The sequence below is a fragment of the Spermophilus citellus genome (genome assembly GCF_964194105.1).
Source record: "Spermophilus citellus genome assembly, chromosome: 15".
In the NCBI taxonomy this organism is placed as follows: domain Eukaryota; kingdom Metazoa; phylum Chordata; class Mammalia; order Rodentia; family Sciuridae; genus Spermophilus; species Spermophilus citellus.
The window spans coordinates 90,787,522-90,809,831 of record NC_138195.1 but is presented as its reverse complement, the minus strand read 5'-3'; the positions used below and the strand labels follow the sequence as shown (position 1 = coordinate 90,809,831).

Here is a 22,310-nt window from a genome sequence, read left to right as displayed (position 1 = left end):
GATGCTTCTCCATGAGTGATTGGTTCTTTTTACCCAAATTTGCAGTTGAGTCACTTTGGCAGCCACCTGGTTGTACCTGGCAGCTCAGAACTGTCTTCCCAGACTGACTAGGGGTTATATTTCATAGAATCATGTTTAGAGCAGCCTTGGAGAGTAGAGCTTCTCTGCGCTGCTGATGAAAGCTGCTGGTAAAAACTTTTGGAAGAGAGATCCAGTTCCCAAGGGGTGAGGGAACTCTCCCAAAGTCACGTGCCAGTGCTTAGAAGGGCACACTAGGTTCCCCGAGTCCCTGATCTCCTGAGATCTCTAGGTGTGGGATCTCATTCCAGCTTGTGGGACAGACTGTTTTTGCATAGACTAGCAGATGAACTGAATCAGCATTGAGAATTCTTTAGTCAGGGGGAAAATGTGCTCAGTGACTCTTGGGTGACTCTGGCAGTCCCTGCCATTTTTGACCTCCTCTATTGATGCGTGCTCCTGGTCCCCGTATTTATTGAAAGTGGACAGCTCACTCTGCTTAGGCTGACACTCTGCTTCCCCTGCTATAAGACAGCGGATGGGAAGTACAGAAGTCTCATGGGACAGGCTCAGGGGAAAGGGTGTTGGCCTCTGCCAAGTCTGTGCCTTTGCTCTTCTGTGCCCTGCTGGTGGGGAGTAGATCAGGGCTCTTCCCCCTACCAGGAGGTGGGTTTGGGCAGGCAAGAGGAAGGGAGAGTTGTTTTTTCTGGGCCTGTTATTCCTACACTTGTCCAGCAGATGTTGATGGGTCCCTGCTGAGTGTCCGGCAGGAGGTGGGTTTGCTTCCCTGATTCTCAGCTCAGCCTGACCAGGGGACAGCCCCATTTTGTTGCTGAAGGCGCTGTTGCTCTGAGACATTACCTAATGCCATGGGCTTTGACCTCAGTCCTCTATTCTTCCCACTATGCCATGATTCCTCTTCATCCAGTGTCTACCTGTGCAAAGGTGGCAGACTTCCTGCTATGAGCGGTGTGTGTGGGGTCACCCCCCTACCCCCGTCACTGTGGATACTCCCTGATGACAGCTGACCTGGCACATGCTGCTGTTTGTAGGACAGGATTTGGGCGGCAGGACCTGTTGGGTGGGCCTCCAGCTCCTGAAGAGCTGGGCCTCTCTGGGGCCTCTGTGTGTCCTGGCAGTTCCCTGAATACAGGAGGTGGCTTATGCAGGTTTCTGCCGCTTTCTGCCCTGTGTCCCTCATTCCATGGAGGCCACCCTCCTTCCCAGGCTGCCTGCTGGCTGAAGCCTGAAGCACCCTGCAGGACAAAGCCGCAGCTGGGAGAGGCCTCTGCTGAGCCTGGAATTCCCCTTGCTCTGGCATTCACGTTGGCCAGGGGCCTGGAGTGCAGGAGGTTCTATCTGCCTGCTGGAAGCAGCCTTTCAGCAGGTTTGAAGGTGGAAAGACTGTTCTCTGCAGCCAGCACCTCCATGCTGTGGTGAGGAGAAGGAGCCTGTCTCCTGGGACTGGATGGGAGGAAGGTGTGTATGTAGAATGCTGGGGAGCTCCTCTGGCATGGTAACCTCTCTCCCTGAACTCCCTCTGGCAGTCAGATGATTGAATTTCCCAGACAGAAGGTAGTGGGTATAACATTGCTCACTCACTGCACCTAATTTGTGCTGGGCCTTAAGTGCTCACCCTGCTGGCCCTCTTTCTGGTGTTCTTAGGAGCATTGCTCAAGAATCTGCTTGAGAAGCCCCTCGCAAAGGGCAAGGTGCCATGCAGAGGAAAGTGAGCCAGGAGTTGAGGCTGTCAGACACAGAGGTTCTGCTGTGAGGTCTAGGCAGCCTGCATGCCCACAAGGGCCTTCCTGTGGTACAGGAAATAACGGGGATTGCTCAGCATCACAGAGGAGCTTGGGCCAGAAGACCCAGTTCCACATCCTGTAGGGCAAAGGTGGCTTTCAGCTCTGGAATCAGTGCTTGGCTTCGCATCTGCTCTTTGCTGACCATGTGCCCTTAGCAGGTAATGCCGCCTCAAGTGTGTCTTCCTTTATTTGGACTGTGGTGACACTAAGAGCACTCAGCCCATGCATTTGGGGCACTGTGTTTGTCTATGAGTGGGGACTCTTAGAGTCCAGTGACCGTTAATGCTACTTGGGGGACAGATGGTGGGCTCCTCAGCTCAGGGGCGGGTGGACACAGGACAGAGCAGTGGGACTCACACTTGAGCCAAGCCTGGCTGGGTGGGTTGTCTGGGGGACAGCTTTTGCTTCCTGTCAAGTTTTGTTCTCAGCTGGCATAGAATTTTTTCAGAACGAAGAGTTGAAGGTTTGTTTTGTAATTTAGTTTGCAGTGTATCTTTTAACAAAATTTAAGGCTGGTGAAATCTTTTAAGCTTTCTTTTTAGCAAACTAAATCTCTGTTTACCAAAAGTGATTTGGTTTGGTCCATAGAAAATTAAATGTGTGTATGGGTCAAAATGTGGCCTCTGAATCTTGGCTCTGCTCTGACTGGCAACTTCCATAAGTGAATTCTTTAGAAATTTTTATGGCTGCACTTAGCAGGACTGAGGGTGCAGGGTCCACTTAACCATCTCTGAGTTTCCTTGAGAACCTCTGCACCTGATGTCTTTGTTACTTGGCCCCTCTTTTCTGTTTGAGGCACCTCCTTGGACAACTCTAGTCCACATCCTCTAAATTCAGGTGATGTAGCTGTAGTTGGGGTGCCACCCACAGATTCATGTGGGGTGAGATCTGGCTGCTCTGGACCCCAGCACCCAAGCATCACCACGGTCTCCTCATGGAACAAGAGCACGTCTAAACTCATCATGGTTTTTGAAATAAGTCCTTGACCAAATGACAGAGGGCAGGGCCTGGACCCTCCCAGTGGTATCTGGGTTTCCCTTGGCACAGGCTGCCCGTTCTAGCCACCTCTGCCCTCTGTGTCTTGCGAGTGTTGCTCCTTGCCTGCCCTGTCCCATTGTCTTGTGGGGTGAGCAGGAGTCACAGTCTTGACACATAAGATTTCCTGCTGGACTTGGGACAGCTTTTGGGGGAGACCCCTCGGTATAGGAAAACTTTATTACTTACTGGGTCCTGGGAGGGGACTCTGTGTTTCAGGCTGTGGTGACCCTTCCCCCTAAGGGACTGTGGTCTTAGCCCTCTCCAGAGGGCCACAAAGGTGGCTGAGCTTAGGTGGCTTTGACACAGACCCTCTTATTGGGTAATTTAGTCATGAAACTTTCTGGACAGGCTGTATGAGAGGTGACCGAGTGGATGTGACAGCTCCTCTGCCAAGCCAAGATGCTTTCTTCAGGTGTGTTGCTGTTTGTGTGGTGAGCATGGGACGCACCTGCTATGGTGGTTCCCTGGCTTGCTTCAGTTCACCAGTAGTACACGCCACTGTCAGACCTTTCACGAGGCCTGAAGAGCCGAGAGATGAGGAACCGAATCCCATTTTCAAAGTTCTCCTGGGCTTGTGCTCTGGATGATCAGACTGCAGCCATTCATGGAGTTCCTGCTGTGGGCTGGCGGTGTGCTGAGTGTAGGTAGGTGTGTGTAAGCACACTCTGTGGAAGCCATAGGAAGGCTTCTTGTGCTAGGCTCCAGGGAGGAGAACAGGAAGGTTTCTTGGAGGAGATGACATAGACCCGAGTCTTGAGGATGAGCAGGGGTTAGACAGATGGAGAATGGAGAGCAGTATGTGCAAACACACAGAAGCCTGAGTCTGTCCCTTGGGGCCTGGGGGAGCTAAGCTGGCCAGGGCCAGGGTGGCAGTGGAGTATGAGGTGAAGGAGTCTGGACTTGAACCCTGAAGTTTGGGCTAGAGTTGGACCATGCTGTGCTGGTGCTTGCAATGTAGAATGCTCAGTGTCTGAGAGCAGAACAGGTTTGGAGCAACTTAGAAGCTACTGTGTGACCAGGGAGGGAGATGGGCAACAAGGGCAGGGTGAAGGTCATGGCCAGGGTGAACAGCAGTCAGCTGGTGAGGGAGCCGTAGGAAGGCAGTAGGGGTCAGTCTTTTCCAGTGGGCCTCTCTAGGGACCATCTTCTCTGTGACACTGGCCAGGGACCTAGCCCTTTTGACCTTGGAGTGACCTCCTGGGAGGGGCAAGAGCCTAGCTCCTTAACAGTGGAATTTTCATCCAGGGCTGCCTGCTGGGCAAGAGTGATGTGATCTTTGTATATATTTAGTTGCAGCTTGCATTTAGTGGGGGCATCTGGGATTCCCAAGATCGCCCTATATCTCTTGCTCGTGCCTGCATTAGAACTATAGAAATCAAAATGAACAGAACTTTTGGCATGGCAGGAGTTGAAGAAATCTGATTCATTGTAAAACTACCTTTCTTCCTTCCTTAAGGGGAAAAAAAGCATCTAACCATGTTAGTGTGATTGAAGAAGGAGCTTCAGTACCCCTTTGTCTCTGTCACAGCTTGTTCTCCAAGGGTGGGGGAAGTTGCTGACAAAGACACTTGAGAATGGCCTGCCTGGGTCACCTGACTGCTGGTGGCTGGCGCTCCTGAGGCCTCACTGCCCGCAGATGCCAGCCCAGATTCCAGGCCTAGTTGACTGTGTGGCATGTGACTCAGGCTTGGAGACGGAGAAATAGGAAAATAATGAAGCTTCGAAGGGCATGGCGGGGTCGGCAGTGCGCCTCAGCCTTTTGGGTGAACTTTCTAAGCCCTGTAGGTTTGCTTATTAACGTTTACTCCTGAGGAGGAAAGGAAGTTAGTTGACTGTGAATGGGCTTCATCTTGCCAGCGATCCTCTCATTGGCAGGGAGGTTGGCCAGTGCCTTCGCCTCTTAGAAAGAAAACTGAAAGAGGAACTGAGCCTGGCTGGGTCGAATAGGCCAAAGGGTGAACTGCAAACTGGGGTGAAAAGTGGCTTGGCCTGGAATGGGAGCCGAGACCCCACTTAGGTCAGCCCCCGGCTGCTGAGGGTACATCATGCTTGGGTGAATGAGTTTTTACCTGCTCTGGGGAATTTTTTTTTCTTTTAGCTTGTGTGGGGTCAGGCATGTCTTTGTGGATTCCCAAAATGGGTTCAGGAAGTCACTATTATGGGACATGGTACTTTGGCACTGCAGCTCATGCATAGCATGGCTGGCAGATGTCTATTCACCTGCAGAGCTCTCAGGCCTGTCAGCCTCCTGCCCAGCTTCCAACCAGTGTGAAAATGCCTGGTGTGCCAGGCGTGTGGTGCATGCCTGTAATCCCAGAGGCTCAGGAGGCTGAGGCAGGGGAGTTCAAAGCCAGCTTCAGCAACAGTGAGGCGCTAAGCAACTCAGTGAGACCCTATCTGTAAATAAAATTCAAAATAGGGCTGAGGATGTGGCTCAGTGGTTGAGTGCTCCTGAGTTCAATCCCCAGTGCCAAAAAAGGAAAAAAAAAAGAAAGAAAGAAAATACCTGGCATGTCCTGTGAGAGAACAACCACGCACAGCCACTCCTGCCCAGTTGCTGGAGCATCATTGGCTGAGGGAGACCAGGTCATATTCCTCGTAATAGGCAATGAGTGGCATGGCCAGGCTTCGGATGCCCCTGGAGACAGAGGGTCTAGTTTCCAGCCCTGAGCTGTGGTGGAGGAGAAAGCTGGAGCTCCGTGTTGCTCCTTGTGAGCTGGGTGCCCAGTTCCTGTTTAGCCTCTGCTGATTTTTGGCCCAGCCCCTAGTGCTGCTGGTGCAGCATGGTAGTCATGGCGGTGGTGTCTTAGGCCCTGGAGGAGTGGATGGCAGTCCTGAATGCCCTCTTCTGTGCTGTGGAATGTCTTGGCAGACAGGGCCGAGGAGAAGGGAGTTGATCTGGTGGCTCTTCTGGGCAGGAGCCCGTGTTGTGCTCAGCGGAGTTGAGCCTTCCTCCCATTTGGCTGAGCCTGCTCACGTGGTGGTCTGTAGAGCTCCGGGAGGAGAGCGCCTCTTTTGGGCCCCCCTCACCAAGGTGGGGGTAGTGGACTCCTCATGGGGCAGCAGTGCTGTGAGGGACAGCCAGCCCTCACACGGCTCTCTAGCGCACCAGACCTGTACAGCCCTGCCTGGTGAGGGGACCACCTAGCACAGGGTGCTCCTGTGGTTACTGGAGGGGACATGGGGCCCAGAACAGGAACTGGGAGAGCTTGATGTCTTAAAGCCCTTAAGAAACTGTTGAATTTGTGTTTCTTAATGACTTCCCTTACAGAAGAAGCTGCTTATGGTACAAGGCAGCACGAGTGAGTGCAGAGAGCCAGGCTGAATCCTGGGTAGGGCTGACATCACTTGGAAAAGAGAAGAAGAGAGAGCGCAGCGCGGCATGGAACCAAGAACTAGGAGGCCTCGTCCTGCTTTTTCTAGTCCTGTCCCTTGGTTGTGTTTGTGAACTAGCTGCTTCACTTTCTGAGCTGCAGTCACCTCTCTGTGGACTGGGACTGGTGGTGCCTGCTTCATAGCCCCAGAGGGATACGTGGGAGAGGCAGAGCGAGCCAGAGCCGGAGCCCCGAGGACCTTCTGTTTTCAAGACCTTCTCTACACATACTTTTTTTTTTTTTTTTTTTTTAAACAAATAGTAGAAAGACCAGTAGGAAAGATGAAGAAGATCAGGGGGAAGGTTGAGGAAGGAAAGGGGAAGTACTCAGGAATGAAACGGAGCAGATTATATTATTATTTTTTTTTTTTAAAGAGAGAGAATTTTTTTTTTAATATTTATTATTTAGTTTTTGGCAGACACAACATCTTTGTTTGTATGTGGTGCTGAGGATCGAACCCGGGCCTCACGCATGCCAGGCGAGTGTGCCACCGCTTGAGCCACATCCCCAGCCCTCTACACATACTTTTTAAAGTCCATTGTGTGCTAAGTGTGTTGCTGGCTTCTCATTTAACTCTTATAACCACCTATGAAGTGAGGACTGATATTGTTTGTTTTTTGGCAGTGCTAGGGATGGAACCTGGGGTATCTTACATGCCTAGCTTGTGCTCTACCTTTGAGCCACACCTCTGGGCCTTGTTTTTCCCTTTTTTTTGAAGTGAAGGATTTAAGGTTCAGTAAGGTACCCAAGGACATCCAGCTGGTTGAAAGTAGTTCTAGGATTTTAACTGCCAACTCTACTCTCTCAGGAGTAGGTACACTGAAGCCTGGCAACCCAACCCAACCCAACCCATTGCTTGCTTTTATAAATAAAGTTATATTGGTACACAGTCACATCCATGAGTGTACACAGTATCTGTAGCTGCCTTGACACTATAGTGGCATAGTCTACACAACCTAAAATATTTACTCCCTGGATCTTTACAGAAAAACAACAACAAAGTACTCAACAACAAAAAAGTATTCTTTACATGCACCCTCTGGACTCCAGACATAGGCTGCTCAGTGTGGCAGCTGCTAGATGCATGGAGTTATTTAAATTTATACTAATATGTGAACTTCAAAATTCAGTTCTTCAGTTGCACTGGCATGTGTCAAGTGCTCAGTAGCTGCTACATGGACATGTTTGGACAGTGCAGATATACAGCCTTATCAGCACTGTGGAATGGCCCATTGGGCCAGAGGACTCTGGGCTGGCTTCTAAGATATGGGGAAATCTAAGTTTGAGAGGATCAGAAGTTCAGAAGAGGCATTCTGGTGAAAGAAGGGACACTAGAGCTTCCTGGTCTGCAAACAGAATTGGGAATTGGTTTGTTTGACTCCGAGGGGATGAAGAAGTTATCTGCTGTGGCAATGGGAATCTGGGCCTGACCACTGCCCTGCAGCTCTTCAGCCTGTGACCCAGCTCCCTTCTAGCCCTGAGCTCGCTGGGGCCCTTGGCCTCCAGCTCTGTTGTGTCTAACCCCTGTGGGTAGGTCTGCGTGCTGGGCCCTGTGGAAATCTGCAGAAATCGGCTTTCCTGTATTCAGGTCCTACTCTGTCCTGGACCTTCTAGACCTGACAGGTTGTACTACTGTTCCTGTGTGCTGGGGTGGGAAGATTTCTGCTCTGACGCCATGGCCATGTTTTCCATGGGCAGCAGGAATTGCTTTATTCACTCAAAACAGTGGCTCCTATGTAGCATGAGGAAGGAGGACGTGTTCCAGGTTCTTCAGCTAGTTGATGTCAAGGACATCCAGCTGGTTGAAAGTAGTTCTGTCACAATGTAGTCTGGTGAGTCGCTCGGAGCTGGGCGAACCTGGACCTCTTGTCTTGCTTGGCCCACATATGCCTGGAATGGACTCTCCTGGGAAGCTGATCGGGGGCAGTGTCGTTTAGAGGTGTAAAGGCGCATATGGAGAGCATGGATCTCCAGTTCATTGGAGTCAGGCATCAGTGCCTCAGTGCCAGAACCACCTCCCCACCCTTGTGCATGCTGACAGTGAGGAGGAAAGCTTTGTGGCCTCTTGCACCAGCCAGTCGTGTCCAGGCTGGCTGCACTGGCATCCCTGAGACTCTGTGCTAGAGTCCACTCTGCAGGAATTTACTTCTGAGCCAGTGCCCGCCACTTTTGTATCAGGATGAAAATATTTAAAAAATGCAAGAATACCTTGCCAGGAGGTATTTTCAGGACTAGGTCAGAGTGAAGAAAGGAGAAAGCTAGATAAGCCTGGTAATATCTACCACAGAATAATTGCATAGAAGAAATGCCTACTAAGGAGGAAGTTGGGGTTAGGAGGATGAACATGGGAAAAATTTTTTTCCTTCATGCTTTGAAAGGGGAAATGGCCCTGGAAGGCCAGACTTGATTGCAGTTTTCCCTCCCACCCCTCTACACCTTTGACATTCTACTTGCTTGCAACTGGCTACTCCCAGAGGGTCTCTTCTGCCTTCTTTCTTTATCCCCCTTTGGAGGGTGAATCATGGCAGATCAGGGTGTGCCTGGAATTGATCACTGCTGTCCCAGCACTCAAAAAGGCAGCTAATTCTCTGGGCCCCAGAGAACCCTGGAACAAACAGGTGTATGATAGAAATGGTCTGTTTTTCACTTGGAGAGCTGGCATCTGTTGAACACCTACTACTATGTGCCACACTCTGTATATACATTTTTTTTTTCAAGAGATTGTCTCATGTTCAGTTGTTGGGTAACTTGCCCCCCTTTACAGGGAAGGAACTGAGCTTGAGCCCTGTCCCTGAGAGTGGGGGTCACAATGGACTGGAGCCTGGCCTGGAAACCAGCTTTCCTCTGCTCCAAAGTTTTTCTCCTACCCAGTTTTGTCCCAGTTGTGCACCAAGCTGCTCTTTGAAAGAGAAATCTCTTGCTCTTCTAGGTGGGTTCTTCGGTCACATTTTTATCCTGGCCTGTGGGCAGAGAAGTAGGTTGCTCTCTGTGGGGTGACATTTAAGAAAGGCATCAAACTTTCCCTTTGAATGTGTTGTTATGGTACAAGAAGTCTTCGTTTGTCCTGAGCTATTTTGAAATAAAAGGCAGGAAACTCCCCTCTTGTTTCTATATCTTGCACAGAAGTCATCAAAACAGCATCCTCTGTTCTGTGCAGTGGTGAGTGAGGAAGCAGCTGTTCTGTTTGTGATGACCCAACCAGAACTTGCCGTCTGGAGTGTCAGGGAGCCAGGATTGTATTCCCATCTGCTGAGTTTACTTGGATTTGCTTAAAGTATTTGGCATGGAACCCTTTCCTTCCTCCATCATCCTTGTGGGAGAGGCCAGAGGGGGCAGACCCCAGACCCCATCTGCTCCACATGATGCCATAGCCTCACAAAGGGACAAAGTCAACCATTTCTCCAGCACGTGGTGGTGGGCCTGCCCAAGAATTGGGGTTTCATGGATCTACTTTCAGCCCAGAGTTTGTATGCGGGTGGGCTGGGATCCAGGTGTGGTCCTCAGATTTGGTTTTGTTTGGTTCAATAATGCTCTTTGAATTTCTTGATAACATTTAAAAATCAGGTGATTATATAAAGAAGTCTAGATTTTGACTTCCTTCACAAATGACAAAAGAGTTTTAACATTAGTTTGGACCCTCTTTTCCTCATAGTTAGGTGTAGACAAAGATGTCCACTGTAGACTGGCCACATCTTCTGCATGCTATTGTAGTTCTGGCCTTTGTGTGGCCCTAGAAGGCGTTTGCATTTGAGTTTCCTGGAGTGGTGGAAACATTCAGAAGACAGATTGAAACTTTTGGCTCTCTAGGTTACTTGGTGCTGGATGAGCTGGGATGAATGGCAGTTGTTAGTGGAAATGTCCAGGTCACTGTTTCTAGTGCTCAAGGTCATTGCCTCTATAATCCTGCTAGCTGTTCTAAGCTGAAGCTCTGAGAAATCAGAATGCCTCCACAGTAACTGCTAACAGGAACTCCAGAAAATTCCAAATGTGTTCTTTAAGTCTCAGAGGCCAGTCTTGGCCCAGAGCCCTTCTGCCCCAGCGTCTGTTCCAGGTTACCCTGTGATGCAGAGTAACTGGGGCCCGAAGGTCCTTCTCCATAGAGTCACTGAGGCACTTTGCACAGTTTAATATTCTCAGTCTAAAAAGAATCTATGATTTTAATAGATGCTATGGGATTTTTGTTAACAGAGAATTTTGTCTTTAACTTCTCTTGACAGGCAGTCCAGCTGCCATTATCAAGTAGATAACTTCTGCTGGGGAAAGAGGAAGATTGCTTGGGGTCAATTAAACATGCTTCTCAGAGTCTTCTAGCTTATTCTTTTCAGCAGAGGCTTGGTGAAGCAAGTGGAAGTAAAGAAAAGATTCTCCAAATGGTCATACATGTTTTCCAAGAATGGAGTTTTTCTCTTCAGATTTTCTTACACATTTAATCATAGTCACCGCTTCCAATTCCCTTTTTCCCTGAACCCTGTTTTTTTCTTCTCTTATTGTAAACATTCTGAACAGTTTTCCTTCTGATTATCACATATATTTCAGTACACAGTCAACTTTTGGGCTTCCTGATGACATTCTGAATTTTTTGCTGAAGTTGAGAATTATGTGGGCCATAAGTCACATTGCCTGAGAGTCGTTCCTGCCTCTGCTGATTTGTGGCAGAAACATGGCTTCCCCCATCTGCTTCCTCCTCCTACACTGCTATGTCCATTCTGGCCTTCAGGGTTAGTGCACCCCTGCACTTCCTCTAAGCCAGCCCTGATTCTGTGCAAGAGGCCCGAAGGCCCTGAGGATGCCTGCGTCGTTTTGAGTGTATTCTAGGACTGTTGGGAATTCCTTAAGAACAAAGACTAGGTCATCTCGATCTAGTCACAGGGCCTGGCCTAGAGGAAGTGCAGGGGTGGACCGTAGGCCTCCTACCCTTTACTGACTTCTTAGCTTTTGCAAGAGACCACCTTTATGGGTCCTACTTTTCTCGTCTGCAAATTGTGTCCCCAGATGCCTGGTTCTGGGAACAAATACTCTTGACACAGTGGATTATAAACTCAAGGAGGCAACAGACAACTGGAGGTTTTCACACTCAGTGTGCTGGTGGCACACTGAGAGTTTCCTGGCCTGAGTGGGGACTGAAATTTTATGTACCTAATGAGTTTCCGTGTGCTGCTGCTGCTGGTGGTGGTTTGGGAATCACACTTGGGGAACTACTATGTTAAAACCATTTTGTTCAGGCAGGTGCCAGAGGGGCCAGTATGTGCCCAGCAGAGGTGCAGGCTGGTCTGCATGGGTCTTGGCTGCCTGGCTTGTGACCCGTCTTTCTTTTGATGGTTCTGCTGTGCAGTGGTGCACATATTCAAGACTTTCTTGGAAACCTAGATGCCCAGAGATAATTTTGTTTTCCAGCCAGATGTTTTCATGGGTGCTGTTTGTCTTCAGACTCTCATTCTGATCAGAGAGACTTTTATTCCCTATCTTTTGGCTATTCTTTCTCTTCTGTTCACCACCCACCATTCATTGGTAACCCCTTCCCCTTCCTTATCTGGACCCTGGTTGCCAAAGGAGGTGACCTTGGTTAGTTTTAATTTTGAGCCTTGGTTTCTCAGATTTGTTTGACCTCTTCTTACTGAAGAGGCTGTGGTAGGGTTCAACCAAAAAGACTGGCGTGGGTATACTGGGCTCCCCAGCCCTCCAGAGTGTTTCCCATGATTTCCTGCTGGCTGCCATCAGTTCCCAGACTGGGCTCCCTTTGTCATTTTCTCCATGTAGTAGTGACAACTTGGACACCAACATCCCCAGAATCAATTCTTTTATCTCTTCTTCTTGTACCTGGCAATGAATGGGCCTGGTCAGGCCTTTTGGAAGTCGAAGAGACTTTGTGGCAACTGGGGAAACTGAGACCCAGGACCAGGAGTAAGTTCATCTAGGGTTAGCCAGTGGTCGGATCTAGGTTGCTAGGGGTGGTTAGCCGCCTGCAAAGATTGGTTGCACTCAGTGTTTTTTCTTTTGTCCAGAGGGAATGTGAAATAATTCCTGGCCTTGTGTCTTTGCTTCAGGTGGCCTAGCTGCTGGTATTGAGCAGTCACCATCTTTGCCTAGCCTTGCAGTCTCCTCTTGGTTGTGTTTTGTAGAGGAGTCTAACCTCCTTCCATTCCTGCTCCTCAAAAACTAGGAGACACTGAGTCAGTGGTGGTTTGAGTGGAGCCTCTGCTGTTTTCCTGGCCTGCTGTTGCCCCAGCGCTCTGCCTTCCTCGCTCCCAGCCCCGGGCAGCTTTAGCATGATGGCCCTTGTGCTTTCATAGCCACAGAAACACGTGGGGAGCGCGTGCCCTGCACATGCCTTGGGCACATATTTGTAGCTCTGGAGTCCGTGACATTCTCACATGGGGCCTTGTGTGGCCACTCCCTTCCCCATAGGAGAGCACAATTGTCACATTGTACCAGCATTCTGGGTTAGCTGGGTGGTCGGCAGGGGCAGCGGTTGGTATCCTGGGAAATAGAAAACTGTTTTGCAACTTTGCACTCTTATGCTGCCATTTTATGGAAGGAAGAGGTTTGGGAACCTCTGTCAGGATCCTCTGGGTTACCAGACTGTTCAGCTAAGTAAGCTACCAGCTTTGACCCTTGCAGTCAGTTTTCCTGGTGTTCTCTCTGACAAAGGGGAGAGGTGGCCCGGTTTGGAGTTAGGAGAAGGATGTGGAGGGCCAGGAGGGGGTGCTTGAGGCTTCTTGGTATGGCAGATCTCTGTATTTGGCCTTGTGAGGGGTGCTGGTATTGGCTGGTCATTGTGCTGCCACACCTATTTGGGAATCGTGGGGCTCTTCTACCAGGAGCTGAGATCTCAACTCCCAGCTCCCCTGCAGCTGGCTGGAGGGTCCGACAACTCAGTGCCTTCCTTTTAGAATGTTTTAACCCTAACTCTGGCTAATCTGCTCCTACCCATCTGTGAAGGTCCAGCACTCCTGTCACCTCCAGGAAATCTCAGATCTATACCTCCCTTCTTGGGTTCTGTGTTTACTCCTCCCACTCCCACCTTTTCCTGTGTTGCTAGAGGTTGGCCCATGGTCCTGTGCATCCTAGGCAAGTGCTCTACCACGGAGCTACATCCCCAGCCTCACTCCTCTGCCCTTGGAACTTATTTTGATACCTATTCCTTGTGGTAGACTTATTTGAGCATTTGGTGTTTTTGTGAACTTGACTATGAACCTCTGTCTCCTTCTCTGGGTCCCTAGCACAGCCAGCCCAGAGAGGGTTGGACTTGGGATAGGACTGTGATACCAGGGGGAAATAATGAGGAAGAACAGCAACACAGGGTGTGCCGAGGATCTGCCTGTGGCAGTCAAGTCACTGAGAAAACACTTATTTTCTATAAAAGTCTGTTCTGAAGAACGCGGCATCAAGTGCATATTTGACTCCTGGGACAGTTCCGCCCCTTGACCCTCCTTATGCTCTGTGGCAGCTCCCAGGCCCTTGGGCAGGGCTGTGGAGGCCTGTACCCAGCAGGCTCTGCCTGGTCCAGAGCTGGCCCTGCACCTAGACTCTTTCCTCTAAAAGCAGAGCACAGGAAACAAAGCCAGCGTAGGGGGGCTCTGGACTCAAGGTTTGCCCATGATGAGGTGAGCAGGGCCGCCTGCCACCCTTGCCATTGTGGCTCGGATGAGAGTTCGCAGGTCCCTCAGGAGGTGTGAGCAGTATCAGAAGTGGGGACTTTGTGCCTGCAACAGTCTGCTAGCCACTGAGCATAACTGTTGTGCTCTCTGCTGTGGTACCCAGACAGCTCCGAGCCCTGCCCCTCTGAGGATCAGGAGGTTCGAGGCTTTGAATTAGTGTTAACAACTCAATTTTCACAGCTGTGGGAAACCCCCAAAGCAAGAGAGATTTCAGCACTTTTTGGCAGCAAGGAAGTTGACTTAGTGTGGTGACTGTTTTGTGTTCAGAGACATTTCCTGAGTAGCTCTTCATGTCAGATACTGGGGACTCAGGTGGGGTTTGTGCCCTCCATATGCTCACAGACACCTCTGATTCAAGCTCTGAGTTTCTCAGAAGTAGAAGGCCTGGGTCGGTGTGTGGCGTAGGGAAGGCCTCTTGAGGAGGCCATATGAACTTGAGGACGGTAATCTAGAGGTCAAGGAGGCTGAGAGGTGGCAAGGGAAGATGGAGCACCAGGTGTGAATGAGGAATGAAAGCCAGAAACAGCATGGGGTGCTTGGAGGAATACAGCAATCTGTGTGTTCAAATGGCTTTAAAGTCACAGGCAGTTTGCACGGACACAGCCGTGAGGAACTCTTCCCCGGTCCTGTCCCTCCCCTCTCTGGAGGAACTCCTGCTTCTATTTTCTTGTTTCTCCTCCAGAGATAATCCACGCAGGAGCAAGCCCATCTATGTCAACATCTGTAGTTTATATTAATTGGTTCCTAAAAAATATTGCCTGTTTTTTGGTACAAGTTAATACCTGCATGTGAGACAAAAAGTTACTTCTTAAGGAGTCTCCTGTCATTTCTTTCTCTGCCACCTATTTTCCTTCCCTGAAGTCAACCGAGAAGTTTCTTTGTATCTTTCCAAAGACTGAGGTATCATTAGTATAAGTAGTTATTTAGTTTCTCCCCAGAGGGAGCTTCCCCGCCCACTCTTCTGGTCTTTCCTCCTCCCTTCTCACGCCCTGGGAGATCATCCCACTGGAGCCCATGGCGCTCTTTTGGCCTCTTGCAAAGCTGCATGAGTGTCCCAGTATCCATTCATCCTGCTCCTCCTAGTGGGTAGTCAGGTGCTTCCCATCTTGGGTCTGTGAAATGGCACGTACCTTACACCTGAGCATTACTGCTGAAGGACAGACACATTTGGCAATTGAGGCTTCTGTGGTTCAAGGAGAGAGTGGTAAGACGGTGACAATGGCACAAGGACTCTGGGGCAGATATTGCGTGCTCATCTTGAGGTTGACTTGTTTCTCTTTGTGAAATGCAAGTGACTTTTCAATTGGGTTCTGCTGACTCTTGGAGGAAACCGTTTTCTTCCTTAGCTGCCTCCATTGAGGACCTCTCTGCAGAAGAGCCCGGGTCTGAGTATGGGCTCTCAGAGTGAGGCTGGCCCGGGCCTGTGGTCAGTATGGCTCAGAGGCTTCTGCCCTGACTCTGACTCTCAGGCCACATCCATTGTGGGTGCCTCCTGGGTGTGGTTGCCTCTTCTGGGCACGTGTTGGGCTCTGCACTTGTATCACAGCCCTAGCTAATGTTTCGGTACCTTACTAATAATTGAAGTGAGCCCCAGCAGAGGACCTGCAGGGATGCAGGAAGGACCTGCAAGGGTGCAAGAAGACCACCAAAGCCACCCTGTATACACCCTGTGAAATTTCTGTTCTTTAAAGGGCCTGGCTGTGTTATGCTGTTTGTTAAGGGTGCACCCTGCCTCTGGGTACATTCTACCGTACTTTTTTTTTAGAGAGAGAGAGAGAGAATGAATTTTTTAATATCAGTTTTCGGTGGACACAACATCTTTATTTTATTTTTATGTGGTGCTGAGGATTGAACCCAGTGCCCTGTGCATGCCAGGCGAGTGCGCTACCGCTTGAGCCACACCCCCAGCCTCATACTACTTTTTATCTCATTCATGCATCAGTCACTTCTCTCCTCCATGGGAGCAGAACTGTGGCTAGTGTATGTTTGTGTCTTCCACCCCACCATAATCCTGAGTGCTCAAAGGAAGTAGAAAAGAATTTGTAAACAATGTACCCTTCTTCCTGCCCACCTCTGCCCCCTGCCAAAAAGTAAAGGAGCTCACCATCCAAAGAGCATCTTCTTCCACCAGTTTTTATATTAATTTCATGGCCTGTTTGAAGTAACTTAGAGCCCAGTGCCTGGACTTAGCTTTCAATTAGCACACAGTGAAACCCTTAGCAAGAGTCTTTTTCTCTGTCTAAAGAGAAAGTCATGCTGTCTGGGTATGTCCACAGACAGATGGCTGCTCCTACACATAGAGAAGCTTCCTGCGTGGGGCTGCAGCTGAGTTGGGGGTGTCTTACTGGAGTAGATGCTGTCATCCGGAGTCTTCCCTGCTAGTAAGGACCAGATGGATGGCTTCGGCAGTGTGACCTGAGAGGTGCCATTGAGTTTGGGTGTACTTGTCACATGACAGACCTGACAGGCAGCTCTGAGTCTCTCCAGTTTTGTTTTGGCAGATGATGGTATTCTTGAACTTGAACAGTGATGTGGGGCGGAGGGGAGAAGGCAGAGGCTTCACTTGTGATTAACTTGTTTGATTAATTTCTGTACCAGACTCTCTGAAATAGATTGGGAGGTTTGACTCAGGATCAGGAGGGGGAAGTCCTGAAGTGTGAGCTGAGGTCAAGATGTGACTTCTGAGTGGGTGGCAGATGCGAAACCTGGTGACCCTCCTGTCTACAGTGGTTCTTACAGAGCTTATTGGTCTCCTGCATCACCTTCAGTGTTCCGGTGTGATAATTGTGATACTGTTTTGGACCAATGTGTTGGGGCTGCTGGTCCCCAGGTCTCTGAGATAAAGAGATCAGTGCCCTTCCATCTGTGTCCTAAGTGCCAGCTGCTGGGTGATTGCTTTCCCTCCATACAGTGGCCCTGGGGCTTCTGTGAGAATAGCACTGGCATGTAGCTGCGGCTACCAACAGAAATGCTTTCCCCTGCCTACAGAGTGATTGGAACGACACTGGTAGGAAGGCCTGGTGTAGCCTGGGCTGGGGTGGGTGGTCCTGCATGGGGAGAGGTGTTGCTGTTTGAGTGCCCTGTTGGTCCATAGGTGTTCTGTAAAGGAAGAGCAGATTCTTGTCCCGGGAGATGGGAGATGAAGGTGTTAAAACTGGTCAATGGCTAACTTCCTGACCCTCCTCTAACTCGGAATGTTACTAACTTGAACTTGCAGGTACAGCCTTCACCCCCACCTCAGCTACATAAGACAGCTGCTGGCTCCACAGGCCTACCTCCCTTCCCACCCTGCCCATTGCCGGCAGATCCAAGGGTCAGGTGTGGCTGCCTCCTGCTCTGACTCAGCTGATTGCAAATGCCACTGTGGCAGCAATGGATGATTTAGCTTTGCTGTTGTGTAGTTTCCTGGGACCTTCAACACTGCAGATCAGGTTTGAGCGGGACCAAGAAGGCTGGCCTGAGTACAGGCAACCATAGCAGTTGCTCCAGAGCAGGCTTGGGGCTCCCATTTGCATGTGACAGGTAGGAAACTGAGGCTCAAAGAGGTGTAGTGACTTGGTCAGAGCCATACAGTGAGATGTGGCTACACTTAGATTCTTACAGGTCAGAAACAGAGCTTGTCTGCCCAGCTTCCCATTTAGTGGGCCGGGGAACCAGGCCTAAGAAGGGAAGTGACTTGGCAGATTGGATGGAGTCGGCCAGTAGCCTTGCTAGGGTCGGAACTCACGCCTTCTAAGTCTTTTTCTGTTAGCACAGGCCACGCAGCCTCTTGTTTGGGATTCTCTGTTTTTAATTATTTTACCCCTCATCCCTTGGTTTTTATCATGGTGGGTTAAATTCAGTATGCTTGTAAATAGGTCTGACTGAAGAACAGGTCATGGTTGTCTTAGGGATTAAGTGGCTTAACATTACAGTAGATTATCTTTGGGGCCCCTTGCTGTCCTCTCCCCATCTCTGGTTCTCTGCCCATTCTTTCCCTCACCCTGGTTTGGAGGAGAAGGCAGTGTCTAGCTCTGTGCCCACTCAGTAAGTATTAGTTCTCCTCGCCTCTTGTCCCCCTATTTCCTTCCTTTTGAGTTTGTTCAGCAAATTCTAATCTGTAGCAAGCTCTTCTCTCTCAGTGTTTGGTGGGCTAAAATGACACATATGATAGCAAGAATTACGGGAGCCTTGTAGGAAACTCATCTTTCAGTTATCTTTCATTGATAAATGAGCTCTTGACAAGTCATGCATGCAGTTGGCTTCAGTTTCGAGAAACGACATGGGCTGTCTTGTTCCCATGTTCAGATTTGCTTTGGCTCTGGATCTCAGCACTTTCATGTCCCTGAATAATGTCATTCCTTCCCTCCTTTCAGAATGTTATTGCTTAAAAAAACAGAAAATCCCCACAACACTGTGAGAATGACACAGAAAGTCCTGGAGAATAGAGTCCTGATTTAATTGAGCAGTTCATTTTGCTGTTTTTTTTTTTTTTTTTTTTTTTGTGTGTGTGTGTGTGTGTGTGTGTGTGTGTGTGTGTTTCCTCCTCCATTAAGAGAGACCCACACAGGAGACTGGGATACTTTGTTTTTTTGTTTTTGTTTTTTTTTTTTTTAGAGAGAGAGAGAGAGAGAATTTTTTTTTTTAATATTTATTTTTTAGTTCTTGGCAGACACAACATCTTTGTTTGTATGTGGTGCTGAGGATCGAACCCGGGCCGCACGTATGGCAGGCGAGCGCGCTACTGCTTGAGCCACATCCCCAGCCCGAGACTGGGATACTTTGTTCAGCAAGGGGCACAGGCCAGGTCCCTTTCTAGTCCTGCCAGGGGACTGGCAGTCATTCCCCAAATGTGGGCCTCTTGTGGCCTTTGATTACCTGAAGGACTAGGCTAGGGATTCATACCAGTTAAAGGGAAACACTGCCAAAGACATGCCTTATTCTAAGAGCGAGGGACAGAGATGGGAAGAGTATACCCCCCCTTTATCGAAGGACAGCAGGTGCTTTATGAATGCAGCAGGAGGGTGTCTCACCTCCTGAATGTCTGGCATCCAGTCCCTGGAGTGAGGTGCTCAGAGACTCAAAAGCATTTTCCTGGTCTCCAACAGCTCATGCTAATCTGTAAGTTTAGTAAGTAGCTACTCTGTGCTAGGAATTGTGCTCACCTAAGGTTTTCAATACTTCCGGAGACGTTTCTGTAGTGCCCCCACCTTACAGGGCATTACCTCCTTAACCTTCTTAGTTCTGAGGTCAGCAGAACAAGGATAACTTCTTATATATCACAGAGGAAGGAAAGGAGCTTAGTAGGCTATGTAGCCCATTCAGGGTCCTACAGCTCTTCTGAGATTGAGCTGGGAATACAACTCTGGGCTTGAAGTCCCATGTTCTTCCCTAGTTTTGTTACTGACTTAGCAGATAAACATGATAAGGCTCTTGCTGTGGCAGGCTCCCTGCTGAGACCAGAGGGTGACTGCCACAGGGTCACACTTACTCTGCCCAGGTGGCAGGCAGAGCCCTGTCCCAAACACTTAAGAAATGTGTTTTAAGTGAGAGAAGGACAGGTGGGCTGTGGTGGACATACAGTGGGAGACAGGCCCAGGGAAAATGGGGGTGGATGGACACAGATTCCATCAGGAGTTGCAATTAGCAGTGTGACTCCCTCCAGTGTGAGCTGAGGTCAGGATGTGACTTCTGAGTGGGTGGCAGATGCGAAACCTGGTGACCCTCCTGTCTACAGTGGTTCTTACAGAGCTTATTGGTCTCCTATATCACCCCCAGTGTTCCATTGTGATACTTGTGATACTGTTTTGGACCTCCAGGCCTGGGAGCACCCTGAGTTTCATGGGTGACAGTGTACTTTCTGTGTGGGCCCAACTTAGCCCAACATCTGTGCAGTTAAGGTTGGAAAGTGAAGGTTCTGTGTCCCACTCCCACTTTGTCCAAGACACCTCCTCATCTGCCCACAGTAGGACCCTGGGTACTATGTTTCAGTGTTAAGTTCTGCAAGGCTGATGTTTGGCCTAGAGGCACTCAGGATGAGCTGCATTCAAGAGGGGTGTATTGCAAACTCAGTGTCTGTGTTTCAGGGTTTGACCATTTAATGTGAGAAATCAAATATGTGCTTGTAGGATATTTATGAAACACAGATGTTGGAGCAGAAGGATCTAGTGGCTCAGATGTAGCTTTGGTGTTCAGCAGATGTGGGTTGAGTTTTGGTGCCTTGCTCACAACTGGGTGACTGTTGGCCTGGGCCTTAGTTTCCTCATGTAAAATGGGATAACCACAGAGCCCTTCTGGAGACTCTGAGGATGCAGATTCTCTCTGTTGAAAGATATGTTTGGTGTTACCCATTATTTCCTGCATATAGAGACCAAGAAGAATTAGAAAAATGTTAAAGAGAAAGGTTTGGCTTTTTTTTTCTTTCTTTCTTTTTTTCCTGAATGCTGCCTCTATTCTGGAGTTTCCTTAAATGAGTATTGAGCATGTCCTTAATATTAAAATATTGACTAAAGAGTTTTTTTGGGGGGGAGGATGTCTCTATTTTTCTGTCTTTGATCAGTAATCTTAAGGTTGTGGCCAGGATCCTGGGCCGAGGGAATTAGTGACGTGTTTGTTGTAGTGGGAAACGCATATTCTCTGTTTTCTGGCTGGAATTGCAGCCTGTCTTTCCAGTGGCAGCTTTTCACTTCATCCCTCCAACTCAGGTGACTTAGTTGCACAGAGAGCAAGGGAAGGGCCTCCCAGATGGATTGAATTCCCTCATGGCTGGGGGCTTGACTGTAGGATACTCTTGGTTTGTCACAGCCTTTGGTAGAAGACAGTGCGACCCATGGACAGAGGCCTTCCCTGTGTGTTTCTAGATCCTATCTACAGATGACTTTTGTTACACAGACAACTGATGTTATGAAAGTTTCAAAGTGCGTGAGGCCTTCACAAAGACCTTGTGCAATTGCTATTTTCCTCCCATTTCCTTTGCTTAATGGGAGGGGGAAATGGGAGCTCTGAGAGCAGCAACCTGCTCCAGCCAGAGCTCTCAGGAAAATCACTGTTGGAGGCCAAGGTCACGTTTAGGTTTTGGTCAGAGTCCTGTTTTTAAGGCAGTGAGACATTCTTCTGTAAAGCCAACATGGTTGAGTAGTTCAGGCTAAATAAAGACACCAAAGGAAGGAGAAGTTTCGGTTTCTTTTTAAGCTCTTCAAGATGCATTCTAGAAGCCTTCCGTGAACTCCTCTTGTCTTAAGATTCATGCAGAGCTGTAGAGTTTGCAGAGCTTCCTCGTGGTAATTGCTTTACCCTGCACTTCTCTTCCCGCGCGTATGCACCAGACGGGCTCCTTCCCATTCTCCATAAGCCGAGGCGCAGACCACAGCCATCTTGTAGCCATGTGAAAGGTCACAAACACAGGAGGGCTCGTGAAGACTGCAGAACAAAAACAAGAACAGCTTCACATTAGGAAGGAGAAAGAGCAAAGCCATCCCTTCCCCGTGTTGTTAGAGAGAGAAGGCTGTAAGGTACTGGGCAAATAATTTATTTTCTTGGGGCCTCAGTCTTCTCATCTGGAAAGTGGTAACAGTACTGATAGCAATGCCCATTCTCAGGAATGTGAAGATGAAGTAAAAGCCTGGTCTGTGCTTGATGCCAGGGGTGTGAAGTTGGCAGCTGTGGCCTGCAGTGCAGCTGTGGGAGCGCATGCAGAGGTGGGGCTGGGCTCTGAAGCAGCCTGCCGTGGCGCTGGCTCTGGGCTTCTCATTGAGGGGTAGCCACTGCCCACACGTGTGTCCTCCTCTTGCCCTGTAGGTTTTGCTTTGGGCACTGTGCTAGGGAGCTTGGGCTGTTGTGAAGATGCACCTTTGGGGTCAGGATTGTCAGTGGCTAGGTTCCCCCCCCCCCCCACCACATCTGTACCCAGGGACTATGAGTGTGGTCATAGAGTAGGATCAGGGATCAGTGGGAAGTCTAATAACTTTGGGTTTGCTTCTTCAGTAGAAATTCTGGTCAAAACGAGTCACTGAGTGGGGACTGTGTCCCTATGTTCAAGTTGAGGGGCCAGTTAAGGGGAGTTCCTCCCTGTGACACTGGGCAGCCCCAGAGGTGTGTAGAGTCAGGGTGGGAGACTCCCAGAAAGTCACATCTGAGGGGTGAAGGAGAACATGGGGCCTGGGAAGTGACAATAGGAGATTTAAATACAGACCTAGGGAACTGAGGAAGAGATCCAGGGTGGTGTGGGCAGGTGGGAGTTGCTGCCCACAGATGTTCTTTGCCTGGAGGGGAACAGACACCGGTGTTTGGGTCCTTCCCTGTGCAGAGCTCTTTTCTGTGCATTTTGTTATTTGAATCTCCCAGCAGTTCCCAGGCAAAGGTGTTATTGTTGCCACTTTAGAGATGAGAAAGCTGAAGTCAAGCCATGAGGTCAAAGTGAAGGCCAGGCAGGGCTGCCA

General features: G+C 49.4%; 1 protein-coding gene across 3 annotated transcripts in view; it reads left to right on the top strand.

Annotated features, from left to right (window-relative positions):
• Window positions 1-22,310, top strand: part of FAM53B (family with sequence similarity 53 member B) — a 112,625-nt gene that overhangs the window by 7,231 nt on the left and 83,084 nt on the right. The window lies entirely within an intron of this gene.